This window comes from Zootoca vivipara, chromosome 14 (genome assembly GCF_963506605.1).
Source record: "Zootoca vivipara chromosome 14, rZooViv1.1, whole genome shotgun sequence".
NCBI classification, from domain to species: domain Eukaryota; kingdom Metazoa; phylum Chordata; class Lepidosauria; order Squamata; family Lacertidae; genus Zootoca; species Zootoca vivipara.
The window spans coordinates 1,275,131-1,293,121 of record NC_083289.1 but is presented as its reverse complement, the minus strand read 5'-3'; positions in this window follow the sequence as shown (position 1 = coordinate 1,293,121).

Below are 17,991 nucleotides of genomic sequence, written 5' to 3'. Positions count from 1 at the left end.
AATGTGTTCTGCTTCAATTTGACTCATTTTACAAAGGTGCTTATTCCTGGAGTGAACATGAAGTTCTACTCAAGAGTAAGCAACTAAGCGAAATAAAGCCATGGAACGCTTATTTGCCTTCTATCTATGCATTCTGACACTCCAACAATGTTTTCTACTTCAATTTGACTCATTTTACAAAGGTGCTTTTTACTGGAGTGAACATGCAGTTCTACTCAAGAGTAAGCAACTAAGCGAAATAAAGCCATGGAACGCTTATTTGCCTTCTATCTATGCATTCTGACACTCCTAGAATGTGTTCTGCTTCAATTTGACTCATTTTACAAAGGTGCTTTTTACTGGAGTGAACATGCAGTTCTACTCAAGAGTAAGCAACTAAGCGAAATAAAGCCATGGAACGCTTATTTGCCTTCTATCTATGCATTATGACACTCCTAGAATGTGTTCTGCTTCAATTTGACTCATTTTACAAAGGTGCTTATTCCTGGAGTGAACATGCAGTTCTACTCAAGAGTAAGCAACTAAGCGAAATAAAGCCATGGAACGCTTATTTGCCTTCTATCTATGCATTCTGACACTCCAACAATGTTTTCTACTTCAATTTGACTCATTTTACAAAGGTGCTTTTTACTGGAGTGAACATGCAGTTCTACTCAAGAGTAAGCAACTAAGCGAAATAAAGCCATGGAACGCTTATTTGCCTTCTATCTATGCATTCTGACAATCCTAGAATGTGTTCTGCTTCAATTTGACTCATTTTACAAAGGTGCTTTTTACTGGAGTGAACATGCAGTTCTACTCAAGAGTAAGCAACTAAGCGAAATAAAGCCATGGAACGCTTATTTGCCTTCTATCTATGCATTCTGACACTCCTAGAATGTGTTCTGCTTCAATTTGACTCATTTTACAAAGGTGCTTATTCCTGGAGTGAACATGAAGTTCTACTCAAGAGTAAGCAACTAAGCGAAATAAAGCCATGGAACGCTTATTTGCCTTCTATCTATGCATTCTGACACTCCAACAATGTTTTCTACTTCAATTTGACTCATTTTACAAAGGTGCTTTTTACTGGAGTGAACATGCAGTTCTACTCAAGAGTAAGCAACTAAACGAAATAAAGCCATGGAACGCTTATTTGCCTTCTATCTATGCATTCTGACACTCCTAGAATGTGTTCTGCTTCAATTTGACTCATTTTACAAAGGTGCTTATTCCTGGAGTGAAAATGCAGTTCTACTCAAGAGTAAGCAACTAAGCGAAATAAAGCCATGGAACGCTTATTTGCCTTCTAACTATGCATTCTGACACTCCTAGAATGTGTTCTGCTTCAATTTGACTCATTTTACAAAGGTGCTTATTCCTGGAGTGAACATGAAGTTCTACTCAAGAGTAAGCAACTAAGCGAAATAAAGCCATGGAACGCTTATTTGCCTTCTATCTATGCATTCTGACACTCCAACAATATTTTCTGCTTCAATTTGACTCATTTTACAAAGGTGCTTATTCCTGGAGTAAACATGCAGTTCTACTCAAGAGTAAGCAACTAAGCGAAATAAAGCCATGGAACGCTTATTTGCCTTCTATCTATGCATTCTGACACTCCAACAATGTTTTCTGCTTCAATTTGACTCATTTTACAAAGGTGCTTATTCCTGGAGTGAACATGCAGTTCTACTCAAGAGTAAGCAACTAAGCGAAATAAAGCCATGGAACGCTTATTTGCCTTCTATCTATGCATTCTGACACTCCTAGAATGTTTTCTGCTTCAATTTGACTCATTTTACAAAGGTGCTTTACAAAGGTGCTTATTCCTGGAGTGAACATGAAGTTCTACTCAAGAGTAAGCAACTAAGCGAAATAAAGCCATGGAACGCTTATTTGCCTTCTATCTATGCATTCTGACACTCCAACAATGTTTTCTGCTTCAATTTGACTCATTTTACAAAGGTGCTTATTCCTGGAGTAAACATGCAGTTCTACTCAAGAGTAAGCAACTAAGCGAAATAAAGCCATGGAACGCTTATTTTCCTTCTAACTATGCATTCTGACACTCCTAGAATGTGTTCTGCTTCAATTTGACTCATTTTACAAAGGTGCTTATTCCTGGAGTGAACATGAAGTTCTACTCAAGAGTAAGCAACTAAGCGAAATAAAGCCATGGAACGCTTATTTGCCTTCTATCTATGCATTCTGACACTCCAACAATGTTTTCTACTTCAATTTGACTCATTTTACAAAGGTGCTTTTTACTGGAGTGAACATGCAGTTCTACTCAAGAGTAAGCAACTAAGCGAAATAAAGCCATGGAACGCTTATTTGCCTTCTATCTATGCATTCTGACACTCCTAGAATGTGTTCTGCTTCAATTTGACTCATTTTACAAAGGTGCTTTTTACTGGAGTGAACATGCAGTTCTACTCAAGAGTAAGCAACTAAGCGAAATAAAGCCATGGAACGCTTATTTGCCTTCTATCTATGCATTATGACACTCCTAGAATGTGTTCTGCTTCAATTTGACTCATTTTACAAAGGTGCTTATTCCTGGAGTGAACATGCAGTTCTACTCAAGAGTAAGCAACTAAGCGAAATAAAGCCATGGAACGCTTATTTGCCTTCTATCTATGCATTCTGACACTCCAACAATGTTTTCTACTTCAATTTGACTCATTTTACAAAGGTGCTTTTTACTGGAGTGAACATGCAGTTCTACTCAAGAGTAAGCAACTAAGCGAAATAAAGCCATGGAACGCTTATTTGCCTTCTATCTATGCATTCTGACAATCCTAGAATGTGTTCTGCTTCAATTTGACTCATTTTACAAAGGTGCTTTTTACTGGAGTGAACATGCAGTTCTACTCAAGAGTAAGCAACTAAGCGAAATAAAGCCATGGAACGCTTATTTGCCTTCTATCTATGCATTCTGACACTCCTAGAATGTGTTCTGCTTCAATTTGACTCATTTTACAAAGGTGCTTATTCCTGGAGTGAACATGAAGTTCTACTCAAGAGTAAGCAACTAAGCGAAATAAAGCCATGGAACGCTTATTTGCCTTCTATCTATGCATTCTGACACTCCAACAATGTTTTCTACTTCAATTTGACTCATTTTACAAAGGTGCTTTTTACTGGAGTGAACATGCAGTTCTACTCAAGAGTAAGCAACTAAACGAAATAAAGCCATGGAACGCTTATTTGCCTTCTATCTATGCATTCTGACACTCCTAGAATGTTTTCTGCTTCAATTTGACTCATTTTACAAAGGTGCTTATTCCTGGAGTGAACATGAAGTTCTACTCAAGAGTAAGCAACTAAGCGAAATAAAGCCATGGAACGCTTATTTGCCTTCTATCTATGCATTCTGACACTCCTAGAATGTGTTCTGCTTCAATTTGACTCATTTTACAAAGGTGCTTTTTACTGGAGTGAACATGCAGTTCTACTCAAGAGTAAGCAACTAAGCGAAATAAAGCCATGGAACGCTTATTTGCCTTCTATCTATGCATTCTGACACTCCTAGAATGTGTTCTGCTTCAATTTGACTCATTTTACAAAGGTGCTTATTCCTGGAGTGAACATGCAGTTCTACTCATGAATAAGCAACTAAGCGAAATAAAGCCATGGAACGCTTATTTGCCTTCTATCTATGCATTCTGACACTCCAACAATGTGTTCTGCTTCAATTTGACTCATTTTACATAGGTGCTTATTCCTGGAGTGAACATGAAGTTCTACTCAAGAGTAAGCAACTAAGCGAAATAAAGCCATGGAACGCTTATTTGCCTTCTATCTATGCATTCTGACACTCCAACAATGTTTTCTGCTTCAATTTGACTCATTTTACAAAGGTGCTTATTCCTGGAGTGAACATGAAGTTCTACTCAAGAGTAAGCAACTAAGCGAAATAAAGCCATGGAACGCTTATTTGCCTTCTATCTATGCATTCTGACACTCCTATAATGTGTTCTGCTTCAATTTGACTCATTTTACAAAGGTGCTTTTTACTGGAGTGAACATGCAGTTCTACTCAAGAGTAAGCAACTAAGCGAAATAAAGCCATGGAACGCTTATTTGCCTTCTATCTATGCATTCTGACACTCCTAGAATGTGTTCTGCTTCAATTTGACTCATTTTACAAAGGTGCTTATTCCTGGAGTGAACATGCAGTTCTACTCATGAATAAGCAACTAAGCGAAATAAAGCCATGGAACGCTTATTTGCCTTCTATCTATGCATTCTGACACTCGAACAATGTGTTCTGCTTCAATTTGACTCATTTTACATAGGTGCTTATTCCTGGAGTGAACATGAAGTTCTACTCAAGAGTAAGCAACTAAGCGAAATAAAGCCATGGAACGCTTATTTTCCTTCTAACTATGCATTCTGACACTCCTGGAATGTGTTCTGCTTCAATTTGACTCATTTTACAAAGGTGCTTATTCCTGGAGTGAACATGAAGTTCTACTCAAGAGTAAGCAACTAAGCGAAATAAAGCCATGGAACGCTTATTTGCCTTCTATCTATGCATTCTGACACTCCAACAATGTTTTCTACTTCAATTTGACTCATTTTACAAAGGTGCTTTTTACTGGAGTGAACATGCAGTTCTACTCAAGAGTAAGCAACTAAGCGAAATAAAGCCATGGAACGCTTATTTGCCTTCTATCTATGCATTCTGACACTCCTAGAATGTGTTCTGCTTCAATTTGACTCATTTTACAAAGGTGCTTTTTACTGGAGTGAACATGCAGTTCTACTCAAGAGTAAGCAACTAAGCGAAATAAAGCCATGGAACGCTTATTTGCCTTCTATCTATGCATTCTGACACTCCTAGAATGTGTTCTGCTTCAATTTGACTCATTTTACAAAGGTGCTTATTCCTGGAGTGAACATGAAGTTCTACTCAAGAGTAAGCAACTAAGCGAAATAAAGCCATGGAACGCTTATTTGCCTTCTATCTATGCATTCTGACACTCCAACAATGTTTTCTACTTCAATTTGACTCATTTTACAAAGGTGCTTTTTACTGGAGTGAACATGCAGTTCTACTCAAGAGTAAGCAACTAAGCGAAATAAAGCCATGGAACGCTTATTTGCCTTCTATCTATGCATTCTGACACTCCAACAATGTGTTCTGCTTCAATTTGACTCATTTTACATAGGTGCTTATTCCTGGAGTGAACATGAAGTTCTACTCAAGAGTAAGCAACTAAGCGAAATAAAGCCATGGAACGCTTATTTGCCTTCTATCTATGCATTCTGACACTCCTAGAATGTGTTCTGCTTCAATTTGACTCATTTTACAAAGGTGCTTTTTACTGGAGTGAACATGCAGTTCTACTCAAGAGTAAGCAACTAAGCGAAATAAAGCCATGGAACGCTTATTTGCCTTCTATCTATGCATTCTGACACTCCAACAATGTTTTCTACTTCAATTTGACTCATTTTACAAAGGTGCTTTTTACTGGAGTGAACATGCAGTTCTACTCAAGAGTAAGCAAGTAAGCGAAATAAAGCCATGGAACGCTTATTTGCCTTCTATCTATGCATTCTGACACTCCTAGAATGTGTTCTGCTTCAATTTGACTCATTTTACAAAGGTGCTTTTTACTGGAGTGAACATGCAGTTCTACTCAAGAGTAAGCAACTAAGCGAAATAAAGCCATGGAACGCTTATTTGCCTTCTATCTATGCATTCTGACACTCCTAGAATGTGTTCTGCTTCAATTTGACTCATTTTACAAAGGTGCTTATTCCTGGAGTGAACATGCAGTTCTACTCAAGAGTAAGCAACTAAGCGAAATAAAGCCATGGAACGCTTATTTGCCTTCTATCTATGCATTCTGACACTCCAACAATGTTTTCTACTTCAATTTGACTCATTTTACAAAGGTGCTTTTTACTGGAGTGAACATGCAGTTCTACTCAAGAGTAAGCAACTAAGCGAAATAAAGCCATGGAACGCTTATTTGCCTTCTATCTATGCATTCTGACACTCCTAGAATGTGTTCTGCTTCAATTTGACTCATTTTACAAAGGTGCTTATTCCTGGAGTAAACATGCAGTTCTACTCAAGAGTAAGCAACTAAGCGAAATAAAGCCATGGAACGCTTATTTGCCTTCTAACTATGCATTCTGACACTCCTAGAATGTTTTCTGCTTCAATTTGACTCATTTTACAAAGGTGCTTATTCCTGGAGTGAACATGCAGTTCTACTCAAGAGTAAGCAACTAAGCGAAATAAAGCCATGGAACGCTTATTTGCCTTCTATCTATGCATTCTGACACTCCAACAATGTTTTCTGCTTCAATTTGACTCATTTTACAAAGGTGCTTTTTACTGGAGTGAACATGCAGTTCTACTCAAGAGTAAGCAACTAAGCGAAATAAAGCCATGGAACGCTTATTTTCCTTCTAACTATGCATTCTGACACTCCTAGAATGTGTTCTGCTTCAATTTGACTCATTTTACAAAGGTGCTTATTCCTGGAGTGAACATGAAGTTCTACTCAAGAGTAAGCAACTAAGCGAAATAAAGCCATGGAACGCTTATTTGCCTTCTATCTATGCATTATGACACTCCTAGAATGTGTTCTGCTTCAATTTGACTCATTTTACAAAGGTGCTTATTCCTGGAGTGAACATGCAGTTCTACTCAAGAGTAAGCAACTAAGCGAAATAAAGCCATGGAACGCTTATTTGCCTTCTATCTATGCATTCTGACACTCCAACAATGTTTTCTACTTCAATTTGACTCATTTTACAAAGGTGCTTTTTACTGGAGTGAACATGCAGTTCTACTCAAGAGTAAGCAACTAAGCGAAATAAAGCCATGGAACGCTTATTTGCCTTCTATCTATGCATTCTGACAATCCTAGAATGTGTTCTGCTTCAATTTGACTCATTTTACAAAGGTGCTTTTTACTGGAGTGAACATGCAGTTCTACTCAAGAGTAAGCAACTAAGCGAAATAAAGCCATGGAACGCTTATTTGCCTTCTATCTATGCATTCTGACACTCCTAGAATGTGTTCTGCTTCAATTTGACTCATTTTACAAAGGTGCTTATTCCTGGAGTGAACATGCAGTTCTACTCAAGAGTAAGCAACTAAGCGAAATAAAGCCATGGAACGCTTATTTGCCTTCTAACTATGCATTCTGACACTCCTAGAATGTGTTCTGCTTCAATTTGACTCATTTTACAAAGGTGCTTATTCCTGGAGTGAACATGAAGTTCTACTCAAGAGTAAGCAACTAAGCGAAATAAAGCCATGGAACGCTTATTTGCCTTCTATCTATGCATTCTGACACTCCAACAATATTTTCTGCTTCAATTTGACTCATTTTACAAAGGTGCTTATTCCTGGAGTAAACATGCAGTTCTACTCAAGAGTAAGCAACTAAGCGAAATAAAGCCATGGAACGCTTATTTGCCTTCTATCTATGCATTCTGACACTCCAACAATGTTTTCTGCTTCAATTTGACTCATTTTACAAAGGTGCTTATTCCTGGAGTGAACATGCAGTTCTACTCAAGAGTAAGCAACTAAGCGAAATAAAGCCATGGAACGCTTATTTGCCTTCTATCTATGCATTCTGACACTCCTAGAATGTTTTCTGCTTCAATTTGACTCATTTTACAAAGGTGCTTTTTACTGGAATGAACATGCAGTTCTACTCAAGAGTAAGCAACTAAGCGAAATAAAGCCATGGAACGCTTATTTGCCTTCTATCTATGCATTCTGACACTCCTAGAATGTGTTCTGCTTCAATTTGACTCATTTTACAAAGGTGCTTTTTACTGGAGTGAACATGCAGTTCTACTCAAGAGTAAGCAACTAAGCGAAATAAAGCCATGGAACGCTTATTTGCCTTCTATCTATGCATTATGACACTCCTAGAATGTGTTCTACTTCAATTTGACTCATTTTACAAAGGTGCTTTTTACTGGAGTGAACATGCAGTTCTACTCAAGAGTAAGCAACTAAGCGAAATAAAGCCATGGAACGCTTATTTGCCTTCTATCTATGCATTCTGACAATCCTAGAATGTGTTCTGCTTCAATTTGACTCATTTTACAAAGGTGCTTTTTACTGGAGTGAACATGCAGTTCTACTCAAGAGTAAGCAACTAAGCGAAATAAAGCCATGGAACGCTTATTTGCCTTCTATCTATGCATTCTGACACTCCTAGAATGTGTTCTGCTTCAATTTGACTCATTTTACAAAGGTGCTTATTCCTGGAGTGAACATGAAGTTCTACTCAAGAGTAAGCAACTAAGCGAAATAAAGCCATGGAACGCTTATTTGCCTTCTATCTATGCATTCTGACACTCCAACAATGTTTTCTGCTTCAATTTGACTCATTTTACAAAGGTGCTTATTCCTGGAGTAAACATGCAGTTCTACTCAAGAGTAAGCAACTAAGCGAAATAAAGCCATGGAACGCTTATTTGCCTTCTAACTATGCATTCTGACACTCCTAGAATGTGTTCTGCTTCAATTTGACTCATTTTACAAAGGTGCTTATTCCTGGAGTGAACATGCAGTTCTACTCAAGAGTAAGCAACTAAGCGAAATAAAGCCATGGAACGCTTATTTGCCTTCTATCTATGCATTCTGACACTCCAACAATGTTTTCTGCTTCAATTTGACTCATTTTACAAAGGTGCTTATTCCTGGAGTGAACATGCAGTTCTACTCAAGAGTAAGCAACTAAGCGAAATAAAGCCATGGAACGCTTATTTGCCTTCTATTTATGCATTCTGACACTCCAACAATGTTTTCTACTTCAATTTGACTCATTTTACAAAGGTGCTTTTTACTGGAGTGAACATGCAGTTCTACTCAAGAGTAAGCAACTAAGCGAAATAAAGCCATGGAACGCTTATTTGCCTTCTATCTATGCATTCTGACACTCCTAGAATGTGTTCTGCTTCAATTTGACTCATTTTACAAAGGTGCTTTTTACTGGAGTGAACATGCAGTTCTACTCAAGAGTAAGCAACTAAGCGAAATAAAGCCATGGAACGCTTATTTGCCTTCTATCTATGCATTATGACACTCCTAGAATGTGTTCTGCTTCAATTTGACTCATTTTACAAAGGTGCTTATTCCTGGAGTGAACATGCAGTTCTACTCAAGAGTAAGCAACTAAGCGAAATAAAGCCATGGAACGCTTATTTGCCTTCTATCTATGCATTCTGACACTCCAACAATGTTTTCTACTTCAATTTGACTCATTTTACAAAGGTGCTTTTTACTGGAGTGAACATGCAGTTCTACTCAAGAGTAAGCAACTAAGCGAAATAAAGCCATGGAACGCTTATTTGCCTTCTATCTATGCATTCTGACACTCCTAGAATGTGTTCTGCTTCAATTTGACTCATTTTACAAAGGTGCTTTTTACTGGAGTGAACATGCAGTTCTACTCAAGAGTAAGCAACTAAGCGAAATAAAGCCATGGAACGCTTATTTGCCTTCTATCTATGCATTCTGACACTCCTAGAATGTGTTCTGCTTCAATTTGACTCATTTTACAAAGGTGCTTATTCCTGGAGTGAACATGAAGTTCTACTCAAGAGTAAGCAACTAAGCGAAATAAAGCCATGGAACGCTTATTTGCCTTCTATCTATGCATTCTGACACTCCAACAATGTTTTCTACTTCAATTTGACTCATTTTACAAAGGTGCTTTTTACTGGAGTGAACATGCAGTTCTACTCAAGAGTAAGCAACTAAGCGAAATAAAGCCATGGAACGCTTATTTGCCTTCTATCTATGCATTCTGACACTCCAACAATGTGTTCTGCTTCAATTTGACTCATTTTACATAGGTGCTTATTCCTGGAGTGAACATGAAGTTCTACTCAAGAGTAAGCAACTAAGCGAAATAAAGCCATGGAACGCTTATTTTCCTTCTAACTATGCATTCTGACACTCCTAGAATGTGTTCTGCTTCAATTTGACTCATTTTACAAAGGTGCTTATTCCTGGAGTGAACATGAAGTTCTACTCAAGAGTAAGCAACTAAGCGAAATAAAGCCATGGAACGCTTATTTGCCTTCTATCTATGCATTCTGACACTCCAACAATGTTTTCTACTTCAATTTGACTCATTTTACAAAGGTGCTTTTTACTGGAGTGAACATGCAGTTCTACTCAAGAGTAAGCAAGTAAGCGAAATAAAGCCATGGAACGCTTATTTGCCTTCTATCTATGCATTCTGACACTCCTAGAATGTGTTCTGCTTCAATTTGACTCATTTTACAAAGGTGCTTTTTACTGGAGTGAACATGCAGTTCTACTCAAGAGTAAGCAACTAAGCGAAATAAAGCCATGGAACGCTTATTTGCCTTCTATCTATGCATTCTGACACTCCTAGAATGTGTTCTGCTTCAATTTGACTCATTTTACAAAGGTGCTTATTCCTGGAGTGAACATGAAGTTCTACTCAAGAGTAAGCAACTAAGCGAAATAAAGCCATGGAACGCTTATTTGCCTTCTATTTATGCATTCAGACACTCCTAGAATGTGTTCTGCTTCAATTTGACTCATTTTACAAAGGTGCTTATTCCTGGAGTAAACATGCAGTTCTACTCAAGAGTAAGCAACTAAGCGAAATAAAGCCATGGAACGCTTATTTGCCTTCTAACTATGCATTCTGACACTCCTAGAATGTTTTCTGCTTCAATTTGACTCATTTTACAAAGGTGCTTATTCCTGGAGTGAACATGCAGTTCTACTCAAGAGTAAGCAACTAAGCGAAATAAAGCCATGGAACGCTTATTTGCCTTCTATCTATGCATTCTGACACTCCAACAATGTTTTCTGCTTCAATTTGACTCATTTTACAAAGGTGCTTTTTACTGGAGTGAACATGCAGTTCTACTCAAGAGTAAGCAACTAAGCGAAATAAAGCCATGGAACGCTTATTTTCCTTCTAACTATGCATTCTGACACTCCTAGAATGTGTTCTGCTTCAATTTGACTCATTTTACAAAGGTGCTTATTCCTGGAGTGAACATGAAGTTCTACTCAAGAGTAAGCAACTAAGCGAAATAAAGCCATGGAACGCTTATTTGCCTTCTATCTATGCATTCTGACACTCCAACAATGTTTTCTACTTCAATTTGACTCATTTTACAAAGGTGCTTTTTACTGGAGTGAACATGCAGTTCTACTCAAGAGTAAGCAACTAAGCGAAATAAAGCCATGGAACGCTTATTTGCCTTCTATCTATGCATTCTGACACTCCTAGAATGTGTTCTGCTTCAATTTGACTCATTTTACAAAGGTGCTTTTTACTGGAGTGAACATGCAGTTCTACTCAAGAGTAAGCAACTAAGCGAAATAAAGCCATGGAACGCTTATTTGCCTTCTATCTATGCATTATGACACTCCTAGAATGTGTTCTGCTTCAATTTGACTCATTTTACAAAGGTGCTTATTCCTGGAGTGAACATGCAGTTCTACTCAAGAGTAAGCAACTAAGCGAAATAAAGCCATGGAACGCTTATTTGCCTTCTATCTATGCATTCTGACACTCCAACAATGTTTTCTACTTCAATTTGACTCATTTTACAAAGGTGCTTTTTACTGGAGTGAACATGCAGTTCTACTCAAGAGTAAGCAACTAAGCGAAATAAAGCCATGGAACGCTTATTTGCCTTCTATCTATGCATTCTGACAATCCTAGAATGTGTTCTGCTTCAATTTGACTCATTTTACAAAGGTGCTTTTTACTGGAGTGAACATGCAGTTCTACTCAAGAGTAAGCAACTAAGCGAAATAAAGCCATGGAACGCTTATTTGCCTTCTATCTATGCATTCTGACACTCCTAGAATGTGTTCTGCTTCAATTTGACTCATTTTACAAAGGTGCTTATTCCTGGAGTGAACATGAAGTTCTACTCAAGAGTAAGCAACTAAGCGAAATAAAGCCATGGAACGCTTATATGCCTTCTATCTATGCATTCTGACACTCCAACAATGTTTTCTGCTTCAATTTGACTCATTTTACAAAGGTGCTTATTCCTGGAGTAAACATGCAGTTCTACTCAAGAGTAAGCAACTAAGCGAAATAAAGCCATGGAACGCTTATTTGCCTTCTAACTATGCATTCTGACACTCCTAGAATGTGTTCTGCTTCAATTTGACTCATTTTACAAAGGTGCTTATTCCTGGAGTGAACATGCAGTTCTACTCAAGAGTAAGCAACTAAGCGAAATAAAGCCATGGAACGCTTATTTGCCTTCTATCTATGCATTCTGACACTCCAACAATGTTTTCTGCTTCAATTTGACTCATTTTACAAAGGTGCTTATTCCTGGAGTGAACATGCAGTTCTACTCAAGAGTAAGCAACTAAGCGAAATAAAGCCATGGAACGCTTATTTGCCTTCTATCTATGCATTCTGACACTCCAACAATGTTTTCTACTTCAATTTGACTCATTTTACAAAGGTGCTTTTTACTGGAGTGAACATGCAGTTCTACTCAAGAGTAAGCAACTAAGCGAAATAAAGCCATGGAACGCTTATTTGCCTTCTATCTATGCATTCTGACAATCCTAGAATGTGTTCTGCTTCAATTTGACTCATTTTACAAAGGTGCTTTTTACTGGAGTGAACATGCAGTTCTACTCAAGAGTAAGCAACTAAGCGAAATAAAGCCATGGAACGCTTATTTGCCTTCTATCTATGCATTCTGACACTCCTAGAATGTGTTCTGCTTCAATTTGACTCATTTTACAAAGGTGCTTATTCCTGGAGTGAACATGAAGTTCTACTCAAGAGTAAGCAACTAAGCGAAATAAAGCCATGGAACGCTTATTTGCCTTCTATCTATGCATTCTGACACTCCAACAATGTTTTCTGCTTCAATTTGACTCATTTTACAAAGGTGCTTATTCCTGGAGTAAACATGCAGTTCTACTCAAGAGTAAGCAACTAAGCGAAATAAAGCCATGGAACGCTTATTTGCCTTCTAACTATGCATTCTGACACTCCTAGAATGTGTTCTGCTTCAATTTGACTCATTTTACAAAGGTGCTTATTCCTGGAGTAAACATGCAGTTCTACTCAAGAGTAAGCAACTAAGCGAAATAAAGCCATGGAACGCTTATTTGCCTTCTAACTATGCATTCTGACACTCCTAGAATGTGTTCTGCTTCAATTTGACTCATTTTACAAAGGTGCTTATTCCTGGAGTGAACATGCAGTTCTACTCAAGAGTAAGCAACTAAGCGAAATAAAGCCATGGAACGCTTATTTGCCTTCTATCTATGCATTCTGACACTCCAACAATGTTTTCTGCTTCAATTTGACTCATTTTACAAAGGTGCTTATTCCTGGAGTGAACATGCAGTTCTACTCAAGAGTAAGCAACTAAGCGAAATAAAGCCATGGAACGCTTATTTGCCTTCTATCTATGCATTCTGACACTCCAACAATGTTTTCTGCTTCAATTTGACTCATTTTACAAAGGTGCTTTTTACTGGAGTGAACATGCAGTTCTACTCAAGAGTAAGCAACTAAGCGAAATAAAGCCATGGAACGCTTATTTTCCTTCTAACTATGCATTCTGACACTCCTAGAATGTGTTCTGCTTCAATTTGACTCATTTTACAAAGGTGCTTATTCCTGGAGTGAACATGAAGTTCTACTCAAGAGTAAGCAACTAAGCGAAATAAAGCCATGGAACGCTTATTTGCCTTCTATCTATGCATTCTGACACTCCAACAATATTTTCTGCTTCAATTTGACTCATTTTACAAAGGTGCTTATTCCTGGAGTAAACATGCAGTTCTACTCAAGAGTAAGCAACTAAGCGAAATAAAGCCATGGAACGCTTATTTGCCTTCTATCTATGCATTCTGACACTCCAACAATGTTTTCTGCTTCAATTTGACTCATTTTACAAAGGTGCTTATTCCTGGAGTGAACATGCAGTTCTACTCAAGAGTAAGCAACTAAGCGAAATAAAGCCATGGAACGCTTATTTGCCTTCTATCTATGCATTCTGACACTCCAACAATGTTTTCTACTTCAATTTGACTCATTTTACAAAGGTGCTTTTTACTGGAGTGAACATGCAGTTCTACTCAAGAGTAAGCAACTAAGCGAAATAAAGCCATGGAACGCTTATTTGCCTTCTATCTATGCATTCTGACACTCCTAGAATGTGTTCTGCTTCAATTTGACTCATTTTACAAAGGTGCTTTTTACTGGAGTGAGCTTGCAGTTCTACTCAAGAGTAAGCAAATAAGCGAAATAAAGCCATGGAACGCTTATTTTCCTTCTAACTATGCATTCTGACACTCCTAGAATGTGTTCTGCTTCAATTTGACTCATTTTACAAAGGTGCTTATTCCTGGAGTGAACATGCAGTTCTACTCAAGAGTAAGGAACTAAGCGAAATAAAGCCATGGAACGCTTATTTGCCTTCTATCTATGCATTCTGACACTCCTAGAATGTGTTCTGCTTCAATTTGACTCATTTTACAAAGGTGCTTATTCCTGGAGTGAACATGCAGTTCTACTCAAGAGTAAGCAACTAAGCGAAATAAAGCCATGGAACGCTTATATGCCTTCTATCTATGCATTCTGACACTCCAACAATGTTTTCTGCTTCAATTTGACTCATTTTACAAAGGTGCTTATTCCTGGAGTAAACATGCAGTTCTACTCAAGAGTAAGCAACTAAGCGAAATAAAGCCATGGAACGCTTATTTGCCTTCTATCTATGCATTCTGACACTCCTAGAATGTGTTCTGCTTCAATTTGACTCATTTTACAAAGGTGCTTTTTACTGGAGTGAACATGCAGTTCTACTCAAGAGTAAGCAACTAAGCGAAATAAAGCCATGGAACGCTTATTTGCCTTCTATCTATGCATTCTGACACTCCTAGAATGTGTTCTGCTTCAATTTGACTCATTTTACAAAGGTGCTTATTCCTGGAGTGAACATGCAATTCTACTCAAGAGTAAGCAACTAAGCGAAATAAAGCCATGGAACGCTTATTTGCCTTCTAACTATGCATTCTGACACTCCTAGAATGTGTTCTGCTTCAATTTGACTCATTTTACAAAGGTGCTTATTCCTGGAGTGAACATGAGGTTCTACTCAAGAGTAAGCAACTAAGCGAAATAAAGCCATGGAACGCTTATTTGCCTTCTATCTATGCATTCTGACACTCCAACAATGTTTTCTGCTTCAATTTGACTCATTTTACAAAGGTGCTTATTCCTGGAGTAAACATGCAGTTCTACTCAAGAGTAAGCAACTAAGCGAAATAAAGCCATGGAACGCTTATTTGCCTTCTAACTATGCATTCTGACACTCCTAGAATGTGTTCTGCTTCAATTTGACTCATTTTACAAAGGTGCTTTTTACTGGAGTGAACATGCAGTTCTACTCAAGAGTAAGCAACTAAGCGAAATAAAGCCATGGAACGCTTATTTGCCTTCTATCTATGCATTCTGACACTCCAACAATGTTTTCTGCTTCAATTTGACTAATTTTACAAAGGTGCTTTTTACTGGAGTGAACATGCAGTTCTACTCAAGAGTAAGCAACTAAGCGAAATAAAGCCATGGAACGCTTATTTGCCTTCTATCTATGCATTCTGACACTCCTAGAATATGTTCTGCTTCAATTTGACTCATTTTACAAAGGTGCTTATTCCTGGAGTGAACATGCAGTTCTACTCAAGAGTAAGCAACTAAGCGAAATAAAGCCATGGAACGCTTATTTGCCTTCTAACTATGCATTCTGACACTCCTAGAATGTGTTCTGCATCAATTTGACTCATTTTACAAAGGTGCTTTTTACTGGAGTGAACATGCAGTTCTACTCAAGAGTAAGCAACTAAGCGAAATAAAGCCATGGAACGCTTATTTGCCTTCTATCTATGCATTCTGACACTCCTAGAATGTGTTCTGCTTCAATTTGACTCATTTTACAAAGGTGCTTTTTACTGGAGTGAACATGCAGTTCTACTCAAGAGTAAGCAACTAAGCGAAATAAAGCCATGGAACGCTTATTTGCCTTCTATCTATGCATTCTGACACTCCTAGAATGTGTTCTGCTTCAATTTGACTCATTTTACAAAGGTGGTTATTCCTGGAGTGAACATGCAGTTCTACTCATGAGTAAGCAACTAAGCGAAATAAAGCCATGGAACGCTTATTTGCCTTCTATCTATGCATTCTGACACTCCAACAATGTTTTCTGCTTCAATTTGACTCATTTTACAAAGGTGCTTATTCCTGGAGTGAACATGAAGTTCTACTCAAGAGTAAGCAACTAAGCGAAATAAAGCCATGGAACGCTTATTTGCCTTCTAACTATGCATTCTGACACTCCTAGAATGTGTTCTGCTTCAATTTGACTCATTTTACAAAGGTGCTTATTCCTGGAGTGAACATGCAGTTCTACTCAAGAGTAAGCAACTAAGCGAAATAAAGCCATGGAACGCTTATTTGCCTTCTATCTATGCATTCTGACACTCCAACAATGTTTTCTACTTCAATTTGACTCATTTTACAAAGGTGCTTTTTACTGGAGTGAACATGCAGTTCTACTCAAGAGTAAGCAACTAAGCGAAATAAAGCCATGGAACGCTTATTTGCCTTCTATCTATGCATTCTGACACTCCTAGAATGTGTTCTGCTTCAATTTGACTCATTTTACAAAGGTGCTTTTTACTGGAGTGAGCTTGCAGTTCTACTCAAGAGTAAGCAAATAAGCGAAATAAAGCCATGGAACGCTTATTTGCCTTCTATCTATGCATTCTGACACTCCAACAATGTTTTCTACTTCAATTTGACTCATTTTACAAAGGTGCTTTTTACTGGAGTAAACATGCAGTTCTACTCAAGAGTAAGCAACTAAGCGAAATAAAGCCATGGAACGCTTATTTGCCTTCTAACTATGCATTCTGACACTCCTAGAATGTGTTCTGCTTCAATTTGACTCATTTTACAAAGGTGCTTTTTACTGGAGTGAACATGCAGTTCTACTCAAGAGTAAGCAACTAAGCGAAATAAAGCCATGGAACGCTTATTTGCCTTCTATCTATGCATTCTGACACTCCAACAATGTTTTCTGCTTCAATTTGACTAATTTTACAAAGGTGCTTTTTACTGGAGTGAACATGCAGTTCTACTCAAGAGTAAGCAACTAAGCGAAATAAAGCCATGGAACGCTTATTTGCCTTCTATCTATGCATTCTGACACTCCTAGAATATGTTCTGCTTCAATTTGACTCATTTTACAAAGGTGCTTATTCCTGGAGTGAACATGCAGTTCTACTCAAGAGTAAGCAACTAAGCGAAATAAAGCCATGGAACGCTTATTTGCCTTCTAACTATGCATTCTGACACTCCTAGAATGTGTTCTGCATCAATTTGACTCATTTTACAAAGGTGCTTTTTACTGGAGTGAACATGCAGTTCTACTCAAGAGTAAGCAACTAAGCGAAATAAAGCCATGGAACGCTTATTTGCCTTCTATCTATGCATTCTGACACTCCTAGAATGTGTTCTGCTTCAATTTGACTCATTTTACAAAGGTGCTTTTTACTGGAGTGAACATGCAGTTCTACTCAAGAGTAAGCAACTAAGCGAAATAAAGCCATGGAACGCTTATTTGCCTTCTATCTATGCATTCTGACACTCCTAGAATGTGTTCTGCTTCAATTTGACTCATTTTACTAAGGTGGTTATTCCTGGAGTGAACATGCAGTTCTACTCATGAGTAAGCAACTAAGCGAAATAAAGCCATGGAACGCTTATTTGCCTTCTATCTATGCATTCTGACACTCCAACAATGTTTTCTGCTTCAATTTGACTCATTTTACAAAGGTGCTTATTCCTGGAGTGAACATGAAGTTCTACTCAAGAGTAAGCAACTAAGCGAAATAAAGCCATGGAACGCTTATTTGCCTTCTAACTATGCATTCTGACACTCCTAGAATGTGTTCTGCTTCAATTT